The sequence below is a fragment of the Diceros bicornis genome, chromosome 10 (assembly GCF_020826845.1).
Source record: "Diceros bicornis minor isolate mBicDic1 chromosome 10, mDicBic1.mat.cur, whole genome shotgun sequence".
NCBI lineage: Eukaryota > Metazoa > Chordata > Mammalia > Perissodactyla > Rhinocerotidae > Diceros > Diceros bicornis.
The window spans coordinates 46,428,198-46,444,516 of record NC_080749.1 but is presented as its reverse complement, the minus strand read 5'-3'; the positions used below and the strand labels follow the sequence as shown (position 1 = coordinate 46,444,516).

Below are 16,319 nucleotides of genomic sequence, written 5' to 3'. Positions count from 1 at the left end.
CTCTCTTTTTCAAAGATACATTGAGATATTTAATTAATAGAAAATAGTAGGTAACTCACATATAAATAATGTTTGTAGCTTCTAATAGACATTGAGAGTTTCTGTGTGATTTTCTCCTCCCTCATAAACGTTGATGATGCAAATCTTTTCTGATCTGATAATGGAAGACTCTGTGTGTGTGTGTGTGTGTGTCTATGTGTGTCTGTGTGTGTGTAAAAGTACCCTTGCTTTGGAATTCAGCCTATTTATCCCGATTCCACAATACTCTTTGTTCCCTTCAAATTTATATATGAGATATTTTCTTTTGAATAAACAGCTTATTAGTTCCCCAATCTTAGTTCTTAGATACAGTTCACACTATAGTCAACAATAATCTTTCAGATCTGTTCAACTAAATTACCATTTCCCCTGCTTTAGCTGTCCCCTCCTCCCATTTACTTTGGTTTTCCTGAAATCCACAAGCCACATGACCTAGGGCCTACTCTCTGTTAAAACTCTCTTTGACTCCTAATTTTGAGGTCAACAATGACCTAGATGTTGCTAGAGCCAATGGTTCAGCCTCGGTTTTCATATTGCTTGACCTATCCACAGCATGTGGCAGAGTACATCACTCCTTTGTCTTCGAAACACCTTTCTTCACTTGGCTTCCAGGACCTCATCATGTTTTGATTTTCTTCCAATTGTATGGACTGCCACAACCAAGTCTCCTTGTTGGTTCTGCCTCCTCCTACAGATTTCGAAATATTGAAATATCTCAGCCTTCTTACATTGGGCCTCTTCTCTGTTTATACTGAATCCCTGGCTGACCTCATGCAGTCCTGCAGATTTAAATATTATTTATATGCTGATAACATCAAATTTGTATCTCAAACCCTGCTTTTAATCCTGAACATTAACTGCTTATTTATCATCTCTGCTCAGATGCCCAAAAGGTACCTCCAAACTTAATAGGTCTTGAAATAAACTGTTAGTTTTCCCTCATAAAATGGCTCCTCTGTCTTCCTCCTCTCCAGAAATAGCAACTCCAGTCTTCCAGTTGCTCTGGCCTAAAAGCTTGGAGAAAATGTTTATTACTTTCTTTCTCTCTCACTCCATAACTAATTCTTTGGCAAATCCTGTGAGTTCTACCTCAGAAATATATCCAGAATCTGACTGGCTCTCTCAACCTTGCCTCCCTGGTCCTTACCTCTTAGACCACAGCAGTAGCCTCTTAGCTGATCTCCATGCTTCTATTCATCACCTTCTAGAGCCCAATCTCCTCCCAGAAGCCAGAGTAATCTTTAAAAAATGAAACTCCAGATCTCATCATGCACACCTCTTTTCCCATTCTACAATGGTTTCTTGTTGAGTGAAAAATAAAAATCAAGAAGCCTTGTAAGACCCATAAGGTGCTGTGTAATCTGGCCATTTGGTTTGTTTGCAACCTCATTTCCTACTATGCATCTGTCTCCCACTGTGATGCAGGCACACTGGCCTCTTTGCTGTTCATCAGACATATCAAGTACAGCTTTTGTGTTTGCTGCTCTTTCTTCTACCCCAATACTTGTTTCCCTATATGTCTATAGCTTGTTTTCCAACTAAATTAAGCACAAATGTCACATTATCAGAGTGTCCTTCCCTGACCATCCTAATAAAAGGACTTACACACTCTTTTCTATTTATCCTCATGATACTCTGATATACATATTACTTTGTTTATTTTGTATATGTCTATCTGTACATCCCTCACCCAAGTAGAAAGTAAGCCTCTTGAGAGCAGGAGATTTATTTGCTTTGTTTGCTGTTGTATCTTTACTACCTGGAATAGTGCTTAACACTTAACAATGCTCAATACATACCTGTGGGATCAATGGATGGATGAATAATAGCCTTTGAGTCTCCTGATTGTTTGCTAGGTCCTTCTTGAGAAATGTTTTTCTCTAATCTACCCACAGACTCTTTTGGATTTGTACTATTTACCCTTCACTGTTTACTTTAGTCAAACACACACACTAAATCAATTTGTTCTGTCCTGAGGATAATTCCATGCCTAACCTGTAGTACAAGGTCTTTGTGACAACTACTTTCTCTGAGCCTTTATTACCTTTTTTGGGGGTTGTGGTTTTGTTGAAGCTGATTGCGGTTATCTGAAGTCTGATTGCCAGTTAAAGCAGAAACTACTCTATAGATTTTATTGTTCGAAATACTAGAATTTTTTGAGTAAAGACATATTCAGGAAATTATGCTTGATGCATATTGGAATTTTAGCTAGCTCTTCAGCATGACTGAGTCAAATAAAAGCAACTTATTTCCTTTCTGTTATATTAATAATGTGTTTACATAACACTTAGTAAAGTGGTATTGAAATATATTAGAGACAAATATAAGTGAATATAAATAGAGAAGTGGGTGAAAATGTATTTTTTCATAGGTCCCATTTGGAAAGATGAGGAATAGTGGAGAGAGCAGAAATTTCTGAAGCAGAAAGAACTGAAAGGAAAGTTTAAGTAGACATTCATGTTTATGTTGATGAATGGCAAAAATTATACAAATGGAATGAAATAAAATAAATGAGATCAATACATAGTATTGTAATACAAGTTCTAGTACATCATACTTATTATAGCAGTGACTCAATATATTGAAATCTCTTTACTACTAAGGTTTTCAGAGATTGGCTTACCCCCACTTTGGCATGCCATAGACTCGAATGTAATTGTTTTCAGGGATAACATGAATGTAAGATAAATAAATTTATAGAAGAATTTTATTACAGTTTGTGAGTATTGTTTTTTGTGGGACACAATCTCAAAGATATTCCAAGGAAAATAAGGTTTTACAAGTGAAAGAAATAAAAAAGTCTAGTACTTTAAATCAAAGTCAATCACTATATTGAAAACTGAATTGGTCAAGAACACATTAAACATTAAAGAACTGGGTGTTAATTAAATGCTGGCATACCAGGAGGTATTAAAGATCTCATCAAATGATAGCCTTTTTTAAATATCTTGAGTCCTCTATTGTGGTATTAGAGAAAAAAACACATTTCTATATAGGAATAAATAAACCCAAAACTTCCCACTCGCCCAACCAACCAAATAAACAACAAAAGAAACAAATAACTCTGTTGACTTTTCCTATTTTGTTTTGTCCGATTTTTGTTTTAATACTGAACTAATTTATTGGTATACTTAACTGAAGTCTCCAAGAGTGGGTGGGGTAGCTGAGACTGCTTGTTACGTAACCAAAATATCTGTTCCCATTCTTCCATATTAACAGAACGTTGATTTTACTCAGGGAGGAAATATGTGTAGATTTAAAAATAAATAAATAAATAAACCCTATATATCCTGCCTCTCCCATTGCTAGGTCTGGTCATGTGTTATTGTTATGATCAAAGAGGAAAAAGTGGAAACACCTGTGAGAGGCTTCTAGGACTCAGCTAGAGTCAACTTGCACCCTTCATTTTTACTCTTTGCCCTTTCTCTTCTTCCTGCCAGAAAAAGGGTGAAGATGGGTGGAACTCTGGCAGCCATCTTGAGGACAGAATGATGGAAGGTCTATTAGGAGCCTGAATTATTGGTTATTGATTGTAGAGAGTCTTTGTTCCAGCCCTGGATTGCCTATTTCCAGATTTCATTAATATAAATTAAACCTCTAATTTTTAAAGTTTCGGTAACTAGCAGCTGGATGCAATTTCAATATTATGCAGATAGTCTTCAAGTAAAATTTGATGAGGTCTCTTGCTTCTGTTGTCTGTGGTTTTCCCAAGTTCGTATTCCTCCATACATCAGCTTTGTTATTAAGCTGACTTCCCTTATGAAAACCAAATGACTAGGGATTCTAGGCCTCACATCTACACTGCGTTGCCCAGAGCAAAGAAGAGTTCTCTTACTATGCAAAAGGTATGGATTACAATATTTAGCCTAATTATCCCAACCCAACAGTATCCAAAAGATGAAAGATAATATAAAATATTTGTGCAGTGGAGTTGTGAATATGTTTTTGGTAACATTTTATTTTTTTCATATTATAAAAGCAATACAAAATCATTGTAAAAAAATTAAAATGCAGAAAAATATAAAGAAAAAAATTACCCATAGTTCCAAGAGTAATGCATTGTGTATATCTCTATTTTCTATGTTTCTGTGTGTGAGTATACACACACACACAAAAAACACAGGTATATTCTTATAAAATGCTAGACACAGAAATGAAAGATTTGGGACTTTAAAATTCTTATTTTATAAACAAAATTGCTTAAGAATGAATTAAACCTATTAAAGTACTAGGTATTTATCAGGTTTTGGCATCTAGTCAGCATACTGAGTGGATGTAGAAAATTTTGATTGATATGTTATGTATACATACAGATACCAATAAAATAGGGATCATACTATTATAATGCTAATATCTTGTTTTCTTTTTAACTTAATATTACTTAAAGTATTTTGCATGACACTAAATATTTTTGGATTATTTTATTATTTTTGTGGCCATGTATTATTCTCTTTTACCAGATGATTCACAATTTATTTAACCATTTCCATGTAATTTGGTATTTTCCCCCCATGTCTCACTATTATAAATAAAACTGTGATTGATATGCTCATTAATAAATCTAAACCTAAATTAACAAATCTAAATATCACTAAATAGTTTCTTAAGAGATTAGCCAGTTTGGAATGCTGTGTTAAAGGTTATGAATATTTTTAAAATTTTATTTATTTATTTTTCCCCCAAAGCCCCAGTAGACAGTTGTATGTCACAGTTGCACATCCCTCTAGTTGCTGTATGTGGGATGCAGCCCCAGCATGGCCGGAGAAGTGGTGCATCGGCGTGCACCTGGGATTCGAACCCGGGCCGCCAGCAACAGAGCGTGCACACTTAACCGCTAAGCCACGGGGCCGGCCCCGGTTATGAATATTTTTAAATATTTTGATAATAATTGGTAAATAGTTCTAGAAAGATGATAACAGTTTATTTTACCTCCAGAAGCATTTAAGCATCTTATACTATAATATTATAGACAGTGAGTAGCATTTTCATCCATCAATTTGATAGTTTTAATGTCCTCCTTTGGATTACTAGTGAAGTTGATTATTTTTTCAGAATTAAGTGTTTTTACATTTTTTCAGTAGAATTTTTTTCTCTTTTCATTGTATATTCTCCCAGTTGTGCTTATATTTTTCTTACTGACTTCTATATTAAATGTTTAATCCTTCATATGCGTATATTCATTACAAATATTTTCCAGTTAATTACACAACTTTTTTGTTTATGAATTCTTTTTAGGGGTCAGAAGTAGTCAAAATTACTAGTTTTTTCATTTATGGTGCCTTTCATCATTTTGCAGTTTATTCTTTCATCTTTTGAATGATTTCATTTAGCTATTTTACTTTCGGAAATTATTTAGGTTTAAGTGTTCAGAGGAGAATCTAAAATTCTTTTTCATTTTTAAATGACTACATAATTATCCTGTGATGATTAATTCCCCTCCCTTTCTAATATATGATGACATCTTTATTTAAAATTATTTTTCATAACAGGTTCTGCTTGCAGAGAATCTTTTCTTTTCTATTGTCCATATGTCAGGTCTTGATGTGGTACCATATTTCTTTGATTAACGTTACTTCATAGTTTTAGTATTTCTTAACAGAATTCTCCTGCCATCAATATTATTTTTCAAAATTTTCTTCAACATTCTAAGATTTCTGTTTGTTTCCTCGATTTATTCTATAAAGTTAAAAACTATAAAAACTGGACTTTTCCTTGGAATTATTTGTCTATAAATTACTTTCGGGAAACAACATTTTTGTAGTATTCTGTTTTCACATTTAGAACAGCAGTTGGTCTTTATGTGTTTAGAGATTTTTTTACTTCTATATCAGGCAGAAACCTTGCAGGAGACAGACAACACACCCAAAGGATGATTGAAGAGATTGTAATGAAGGGACTATTTGCAAAAATATGGAAGGGAGCAAGATGGGATGGTGAAGCACCTTGATATTAGTAACAGTAGGAAACCGTTATCACTCCTAGGCTTGAAGGAGTAAGGAGGGACAATGGTTACCAAAACACTGTGAAATCTGTAACTGAAGAAGAGGGCTACCTGGCAGAAGCTGCAACTGTCACTTGAGAAATTCAACTACCACCAACCCCCAGGCCTCCAGAGAGAGAAGAGGGAATAAGAAATACCTTGAGTGCTCTCTCCAACCATACTTTTGTGTTTTGCTAGAGCCTTGTATTGGCCGAATCCAGAAGACAAGAGAATCAGGGTGAAGCAATCTATAGAGATCAGCCTCCTGGGGCCAAACCACGGAGGAGACAAGTGGAGAGACAGAGAGTATCTAGGATAAAATGTCTCTCTCTCAGTTAAGTTTGTGGCTTCCTCTTTATTAGGTCCTTTACACTTATCTTTTTAAACTTAAGTATACGTGGTTTGGGTTGGTGTATCAGGTAGGGTCCCTGCGGGAATCATATGGCATATTCAGCTGGAATTTTTGAACAGGCTTTTTTATTTTTTCTGCTGAGGAAGATTCACCCTGAGCTAACATCCATTGCCAGTCTTCCTCTTTTTGTTTGAGGAAGATTCTTCCCGAGCTAACATCTGTGCCAGTCTTCCTCTGTTTAGTATGTGAGTTGCTGCCACAGCGTGGCCGCTGAGGAGTGGTGTAGGTCCGTGCCCAGGAACTGAATCCAGGCCGTGGAAGCGAAGTGCGCTGAACTTAACCACTAGGCCATGGATTTGGCCCCTTGAACTGGCTTTTTAACGAAAGGACAGTTTATAGGAGTATGGGTATAATATGTTTGTTAATAAAGGAAACAGATGAGGTGTGTAGAGGTATCTGGGGGGACTGAGTTTTTACCTCCCTTAGGCCTGAAGGAGCAGTGTAAATACAATCTCTTTGAAAGCTGAAGTATTTGTTTTAAACTGCTGCTAGAAATGATATTGTGAGTGTCATTTGTGAATTAGGATGCCAAAATGGTAATTTTAGGGTTAACATTTTCAGCTGATTTTATTCAATATCCAAATGTGATTAATTTTTTATTAATAATTTCAAGAAATTCTTTCCAAATGATTCATATAAAATATAATTTCTATTTCCTAAGTGGCAGTGTCTACAAAAGGAGTAACATGTACTTTATTTATGATTGCTAGGAAAAAGATAGTAAACAATCTTCCAAACAGCTAAATCTTTTACAGTATATTTTGGCAGAAACTTCTAAATGTCCCCTAGGCTTTACTGTTTCTCTTTTCATTTTAGAACTAGAACCCCATGATTTTTAGCAGAGCACATCCTCCCAGTTAGACACTAGATTTTCTTCCCTTGTTTGCAACTAGGTGTGACCACGTGACTAAGTTCTTGCCTGGAAAATGAATGGAAGGGGTTTGTGCAACTTCTGGGGCTTTCTCTTGTAATATGATTGAGTGTGAATTCTCCTTTATTCTTTTTCCACTTCCTGTGGGCTGGAGTGTGGGTCTGTTACTGGTCAGACAAGTTTGACTGTGCAGACAAGGGCCCTGCCGGGGGTTGGGACAGGAGCAGAATAGAAATGTATTAGTGCAGATCCTGAAAGCAGACACTGAAAGGGAATTAGATGTGCAAGAGATTTATTGGAGGAAACACTTCTGAAGGATAAAGGGATTCTGAAGGAAGAAAGATTGGGCAGGAAAAATGAGACTCTTATCCGAGAGATGGCAACACATTATTAGCAAGTTTCAGCCAAGGTTGCAGGGAGTCCTCTTGCTAAAGTTGCCTGTGAGACAGACCTGTGCTCTGCAGAGAAGCATTGGTACCTCAGTTGTACAGTCATTGGTTGGAAGCATCCTGGGGTAAGTGTGGCCTCAGTGGTGGTGGATCCAGAAGGTGACAGCCAGAGTTGTTGGTCATCTATGCTTCATGCTTCAGGATATCTGAGAGGTGCAATTTAATGGCCATTATAAGAAGGACTTTGGATACCTTGACGAACTAAAGGAGCAGAACTACCTTCTCATCCTGAAACATTTCCCTCCTTCTTAACCGTTTTGTTAGAAAAAATCAATTTCTATCGTTTTAAAGCTAGTATATTTTGAATAAAGGTAGCTCTGTCCAAGAGAAATATAATGCAAACTATGTAAATAATTTTAAATGTTTAGATAGTCATATTTGAAAAAGTAAAAAGAAACAGATGAGATCGATTTTATATGTTTTATTTAGCCTAGGACATCCAAAAGATTATCACTTCAATATGTAGCCAATATAAACATATTAATGAAATATTTTACATCCTTTTGTTGGTACTAAGTCCTCAAAATCTGGTATATATTTTACACAAACAGCACACCTCAATTGGATGCTAAATTTTCATCTGAAATGCTTGATCTATATTTAGATTTCATAAAGTTTATAGTTAAAAAGCAAATTCACATTGTGATGTTGTTCCAGGTATACTCAAAATATACTGAATTTAATATGTTTTTTAAATTAAAATAAAAATTAATTAAAATGAAATAAAATTAAAAAATCAGTCCTCAGTCACACTTGCACAAGTGGCCAGTGGCTTCTGTACTGGATGGCAAAGATAAACTAAGCCAATTAGGGTATCCCATCCCGTTTGCCTCAGTGGTTGTTTTTAGGCAGAAATTCACGTTGATTGATTAGACCATCAGTGTGTGACATTCCCCTTGCGTGGGATTATTTTATGGTTACCCCTCAAAGCTGAACTCAGGATATGGTCTATAGTTGGTCACGTGATACTGCCCCTGCTGTGACCACTCAATTCTCCCTGCCATTATCAGGTGGAAGCCACCATAGATAAGTATATGAGTAAGGATGGCTGTGTTCCAATAAAGTTTTATTTACAGACATTGAAAAATTAGAATTTCATATAATTTTTATGTGCCGCAAAATATTACTCTTCCTGTGATTTTTTTCAACTACTTAAAAATGTAAAAACCATTCTTAGCTCATGGACCAGACAAGACAACCAGCCTTTTCCTGCAGGTCTGATTTGTAGACCCCTCCTCTATTGCCTTGAAATGACAAGGAAGCAAATATCTTGCATTCATGAGAGGACACAGCATGAAGATGAAGCTAACATGAAGAAATGGGCCAAGCTGAGAGACTTGCAGACAAATGGACTTAAAGCCTTTATTGGACTGTGTCTGAAGACCACTTTCCTCCCGTTTTTCTCAGATACGTCAGCCAATAAACAGCCTTTCTTGTTTAAGCCAGTTTAATTTGGATTTTCTGTTACTTGTAATGTAAATAGTCTTACCTTACACCAAACAATGTTCTGGTTTACTTCCTTGTGAAGTTCTGCAACAGGTATTTATTGTACTTAATGAACTTAATTATTACTTGATGTACTTAATAGTTTAAAAGTGCTGTAGTGACTCCAAACCACTCAATGACATGATAGCGTATTCACAATATGAATGGTGTATGATACGGCATATAATGTATGAGATACCATTTACTCTATTGAGAGAGAGGACTGGTGAAAAGATGAGTTTAGCTACAGACCAAATCTTCTTAAAACTAACCTTTCAGTTTTAAAGACATATATCCAAACTTAGACTACTCTTTAATTAAAGGTAATTTTTAAATATTCAGATAAATAAATTGACACACAGTGAAGTGAAGTGAATTGCTAGGATGGCATCATTTTCAATGGCTGATTTGGGTTTTGAACCACCATCTGCCTGGTCCTGAAGCCTGGACTCTTTTTTTTGGGGGGGGGGGGAGGGTGTTGGTTTTCTGGTGAGGACTGGAAAACCTGCTAGACAAATTCTAAAAGAGCTGTAACACTCTGGACTCTTTTTAATGTACTGTGCTGTCACATAAATGAGTAAGTTCTGAGATGGATCTAAGCCTTTTATTTTTAATTTACTAATTTATTACAGTAATACAAAAATGAATAACTGGATTCAAATTCAAGATAGAGAAGAATAAATTCTACTTCAAACAAAACTGATGAATTTTAGAGTAAAGAATTATGTGTAGAGCTATTGTTCAAAAGGTCAGAGGAAATTGAAAAATTGTCAAGATACATGTTAAAAATGTATTAGAATAATGATGACTTTCTCCCTTACCAATGCTTATCAAAATTAAAACAGTATATTAATTTCCAAAGTTTTATATCAAATTAAAAAAAGGTTGAATGAGTCAAATGATCTAATCAACATTTGCATGAATTTCACTCTATAAATTCTAGATAAAAGCTATAAGCATATTTTTCTTTCTTAAGATTTATTTAGTAGGGCAATTTTGCTGCTTTTTTTCTGATTTAAAATAAAATGACTTCTACTCTCGCAATATATTTCACATAGTATTAAATATTTTTATGTTTTTATTTGAACACCAGCCATAGAGTGGATATTTTAAGTCATACAAACTGCAATAGTAATGCTAATATATCTTTTTATTTTGTCATTTGAAACAAAATTTTTATGGTTATATACTGAAACCTTGAATACACTGAGTATTTGGGTTTTCATGGAAAGCAGCCCTGAAACTAAGATCATATTTATTTTCTTGGTAGCAGAACTCATCATCTAATTCAGTTCTTATAGATATATTGTATCTTGATACACACTCACTGATACTTTAACTGTAATCCTAGGAAGAACAACTGTGAGTCTGTTTGATTGCTAAGCTTAAGGAGTATTTTACATTATGTCAAAATGATTTATCAATTAAGATAAGTGTCCACTGTGACTAGTAAATTCTGCTCAACAATACAACCAGTTCATGGATACAGAAAATTTCAATGAAAAACCCTTATTTATTTATTTCATATTTTATAGCCAATTAACATATTGAATTTCTCAATTTTCAACTCATTTCAAATTGTCACAGTTCAAGTCATATCCCAATACTGATTTTTGTACTACGTCAGTTTATAAGGTGCAGCAGGAGACTGTGGTCCAGAATTCTAGATATGAATCCAAGCCGGTCAGATGCCGCTTTATGCTTTTCAACAACATAAGGGTATGCTCTAAAAGACCTTCTATTTACAGGTTTGATTTCTCTGCCAAAATGAAGGGAGCAAAATAATCCCACGGATAGGGAGACCATTAAACCATTAAAATAAAATTCGTATCTTAAAGGGAGTCACCCTCATTCATCGTTCATTTGCTCCATGGTTTAGTGAAGGATCTAAATAGTACTGTAAAATTAAATTTTTATTTAGTGCTGATGAAATATTTATTTATTAGAAATGTAGTCATCTGCAATCAAATTTTTACTTCAGTCTCTATATTTGGAATCTGCTGATAGTTACTGGAAGCTGTTTGGGGATTGGAACACTCAGCACTATTGTATTGTGATCAATAATTAAATTTAGTGCTGACATGCATCTAGTTTATGCAGCAGTCTCTGACAATCCCATCTTGCAAAATTAATCCTTTCCAATTTATTTAATAGAGGACGTGAACAATAAAATAATTCAGATGAGTACCAATGTAGGATTATTTCTGGTCAATATTACTTTATTATAAATTGGGTCCACATACTCATTAGTAAATTAACTGTCAAATCTGAAAACAGCCTTTTTTTGTTTAAAGGTAATTATTGGTACTGAAGACAAGAAGGCACTTAACCTTGCTGTACAGTTGTCCTTACCACAGTGTTTTTCATTCCAGGCTATAACTAACCCATCAAAACTGCAGAGGGAAAATAATTAGTGATATTAAATGGATGGAATTTTAACTATTACAAAGCCACAACTGTTTAGAAACAGAGAGCATAACTAGATAATGATAGGTTTTTGTAATTATTTAAAATCTGGAGTTTATTTTGGAGATATTTTAGCTTTTGCCACCTGAAAAAGCTCCTGGAAAGAAAAGAAACATTGATGCAGAAAGAATTCTATTTAAGAAACAAACGTTAGAAGTGGCTGATTTTTTTCATCAAAATCTTATCAAAAATTGCTTCCAGTTTTCTGTGAGATTTGACAATTTGTAGTTCTTTTAAAAAACCTGTCTTTAAAAAAAGAAAGTCTCTCTCACATGATAAGGTGTTTTCTCACAGTTTTCTAATTTTTTCACCATATTAATTAACCAGTTCAGTTACTGCTTGAATCCACTAAATTATTTTAAAGACGTAGCTTACACAAATGCATTAAACTACTCATTTTTCTACTTTGCTTTATTAGTTGCACACAAATTTAGAAGTGTCTTAAATAGGCGTCATTCTATTACATCAATGCGAGGAAGTATAATTAATGCAATTATATTTTAAATATTAGTCTTCCAAACAGATTTAAAAATGCAAAGCATATTGCATCTACACAATGACTGGAATGGATATCCTCTTGTATTATACTTGTTTCTATATCAGACAAGGAAGAGGTAGTATTTTTTGATGTTTGTACCAAACACAAATTTGATGGAGAAGTGCTGAGTCTTATTGTATTGATCGCTGCTACAGCTATCAAAGAATTGAAACAGAGTGAAGATAAAGTGGCATATATTCATTCTATTGATGTTGTATGCTATCAATAATCTGCACCTCAAAAAGTCCCCAAATCGCATTTGTTAACTGTTTCATCTATTTATTAAATTGTTTGGAATTCACAAGGAACACCAACACGCTATTTGTCCTTTGGAAATGGACTACACTCACATTTTAATCATTGAGCTTGTATTCAGACTAGAGAGACCATGAACTAAATGATAAATAGAGAAAATTCAGCTAGTTAAATTATATAGCATTGACTGAAATAAAATGGCTCTAGTTTATTCACTTATTCATTCTCAGAAATAAGATGAAAAAAATAGATACCCCTAAAGAATACCTTATACTTATCAACATTATTTTCGTGACTAAACGATGCTTTAAAATATTTTCACTATTTTACTTCTAAATGTGGTGGCTACATAGTTGAGGTCTTTGAGAAATATCATTATTTTATCCTTGTGGCTTGTGCAGAACATGGCTGAGTGATCAAGGGCTTGGAAATATTTTGTTTTATTTACTCTTGTATAGTTCATAATGCACATTTTAGTTCCCTTCTTTTTCCAAGCTCAGACTCCCTTGTCACTACCGTGTTATGGTGGCTGAAAAGCTAGGGGTAGAACCAGCTGCCCACTATGCATCCAGAAGTTATGCAGACTGTGACTCTTGGTACTATTACATGTTCTTTATCTTCTCTTTGGTTCTCTGTTGACTATGCTCTAGTTTACATCAAACCTCCCTGTTCTGATTCATTTCCACTATGATTTATAACACTGTCTCCGCTCATTCTTTCATGGAAATGAGAAAAAAGTCATCTGCTACCAGGCTTAAAATAATTTTCACTATTGGTGACATTTGCTCAATCACCATCAGCATCATTAGCATTGTAATATTTATTAAATAGTTCCTTGCTAATAAGAATCTTACAGAGTTCTTAAAATCAGTGAAACACAGCCTCTGACCTCTATGAATTTACCACTTAAAAGATCGGTGTGCGTAAATAAAGACTTATGCCATTGCAATTTGCTGGGAGTAGGTGTAAGAGGAAAACCTATAATGGTAGACTTTGTGCCGTCTTCATGGGTTAGTATTAACAGGCTTCATATTGTGAAATATGAAAGGGGAGGATAGAAATGGCTTCCTCTTCCATTTAGTCAGGGCAGGTTTCATTGGACTTGGTCATGGACAATCGTATGTAAAGCAGTGGCTCTGCCCAGCCTGGAGCTGCAGATCCCTCTGGTAATATCGGAGAAGGGGAGGATGTCTGCCTGGTGAGTAGTGTTGACTCCTTTCTTCGTTGGCCAGGTTTTCAGTTGCACCATTTGAGGGTGATGAGAATCAGCTATGTGTGAGCAAATTAGGGAAGTCAAGCTTTTGTAGGGGCAGATTTGTTAATATTATAAAACCAAGGCTACATTCAGGCAAAGGGTATAATGAAGTTTTGTAAAGTTCAGTTGTTATTTATAAAGCCATGCAACTAGAGTTTAGATGCTGAGTAGAAGTATCAAATGACAGTTGTCATAGATGGAACATATCATTCCCTCTGTTTGAAACTCTCTAATAACTCCCCATTTCAAGCAGCCTAAAAGGCAAAGTCCATACAAGAAGGGATGTTCCTGTTCTCATGCTGGCCCTTTCTATGTGCACTGTTACCCCCTAAATGCTCCTCCTCTCACTTATTCTGCCCCAACTGGCTGCCTCAGTCTCCCAGCATCACCCCAGGCTCACTCCTCTCTCAGAGTCCTGCACAGAGCGGTTTACTCCTTCGCCTTCCACAAGTCAGTACTTTGATCAGCTGTACCCTGTTCTACTTTTTATCCATAGCACCTTTTATATAAAATGTAAGATATATATAATAGATATAATTACATATTTATATTAAATATAAGGCCCATTAGATTTGGGATCTGTGCAGTGGTGGGCTAGCAAATGTTTAACAATCAGCTCTCTAGATGAGTCAAAGCCCTGATTTGTAACATAGGCCAGTTTCTGTGGTGCAAATGTTCCAATCATGCCCATTTCAAGCTACCAAGTTTTAATGACCACCTTGCAAAATTGCTCAAAATGTAAAAATAAGCTCCCATAAACCAGTACAAGCTGGCTTTAGCATACCACTGGATTTTTGTCTGCTTTGCTCTTAGATGTATCCCTAGTACATGGAACAGTGCCTACCACTTAATAGGTATTTGATATTTATTGAATGATTGAGTGGAACCTAGGAAGTGATCTAAAAGCAATCAGTAGAAAACATAAATCTTGCCATGATAGCTCTCTGCTTAAAATTCTGTAGAATATAAGAATACAATATTCTTAGCAGATTGTATGGAGTCCCTCAAGATTTGGGTTCCGCCTACTCCTGCAGTCTTATCTCTCACCACCAGCCCCTGCATTACGTTTTATGATACTGCTAAAGAGAAAACTGTTATCATTCCTTGCTCATCCCACATTACTTCATTCCTCTGCAACTTTGCATGTGCTTCTCCCGAAGCCTGAAATATCTCCCCTATATCATTTGCCTAGTAAACAACTAAAATTTTTGCAAACCGTACATGCATAGGCATCACGCTCTCAGTAAAGCTTTCCCAGAATACTCTTCCTACTCTTTTCAATGTGCGTAGACCTAGTAAAATACTTCTACATCACTATTACCTCTCTTTATACATGCTTCCTCCCACAGTCCAATTATTCCCTTGCTTACCTCTGCACAGATACTTTTCTTTTTGTATTAGATTCAGCTTTAATTTTCATTTTTGCACTTTAAAAATATTTAAATTACAAAACTAATATATGCACTTTAAAAAGAGTGCAAAAGAGAGACACGTACATAAATTAAAAAGCAGAAGTTTCCTTTAACTCCTGTATACATCCACCCCCAGGGATAATGATTGTAAAACAGTTTGGTATCTGGATTATATCTCCAATACTCAAGAAATTATATTCCATTGTAATTCTATAAATATGTCTATATCTCTATCACTAGACTGTGAGCATCTTGAGAACAGGTTGTATCTTTCCTGTTTCTCCAGCCTCTAACACAACACTTGGCACATGGAAAGTCAAAATAAATGCTTGGTAATGAGGCCAGAGCAGCTGTGTTCGTTGAGAGTGCTGTCACAGAGAAGAATCTGACTGTTGATGTGTGGAGGTTATTCTGGAACTATTGTAGAATGACCTTCAGTAGCCAGTCTTCATTTTTTTCCAGACCATAAAAGATACAGCTATAATAATACTGACTTTTAACTGTCTTCTAGTCTCTCATTAGAGGAGATCTTGTCTGAGAACTGTTTTTAAATGTTGTTGATGAAGTGTGTTCAGAAGCCGGATGTGAAGTCTATCGTGCAATGAAAGTAAGTGATCTTATACTTGTTACAATGTTTATGGAGGGTTTCTGGATGAAGGTACCTTATTATACAGAAACTGTGTATCACAATTACTGGCTGCACAATGCATAAATGAGGTAAGTGATTAGATATGCGTAATCTGAAGATTTAATTGACAGAATTTAATGGCTGTGAAGAAAAAATGGAAACTAGACTTGACTAGACTAGAATAGTTGGATTTGAATCAGAATTATAATCCTTAGTACTCATATGAGGTTGGGCCTGTCCTTTATCATCCTGATGTGCAAATCCTTAGCTCTGGAAAGGCAATGATGACATCTGCCTTAAAGTGTTAAAACAAGTATTATTCTTTTAGTTTCTTTTTTCTTTTCCTTTTTTTTCCAATTATATAGTACTTTCTACATGCCAGGCACAGTTCCAAGCATTTTATAAACATTAACTCATTGAATCTTGATAACCTTTGATATCTGTACAGTGACCATCAGAGTTTTTTTACAGATGAGGAAACCGAAATGTGTTAAATAATAGGGCCACACAGAACATGAGCCATGGAGCC

The 16,319-nt window shown here is 35.2% G+C and overlaps 1 non-coding gene across 1 annotated transcript; it reads right to left on the bottom strand.

Moving 5' to 3' along the window:
• Positions 1 to 9,713: 9,713 nt before the first annotated feature.
• LOC131411089 (U7 small nuclear RNA) lies at positions 9,714 to 9,775 on the bottom strand. The gene has a single exon (XR_009221483.1). It is a non-coding gene; the product is annotated as a U7 small nuclear RNA (small nuclear RNA).
• Positions 9,776 to 16,319: the final 6,544 nt, after the last annotated feature.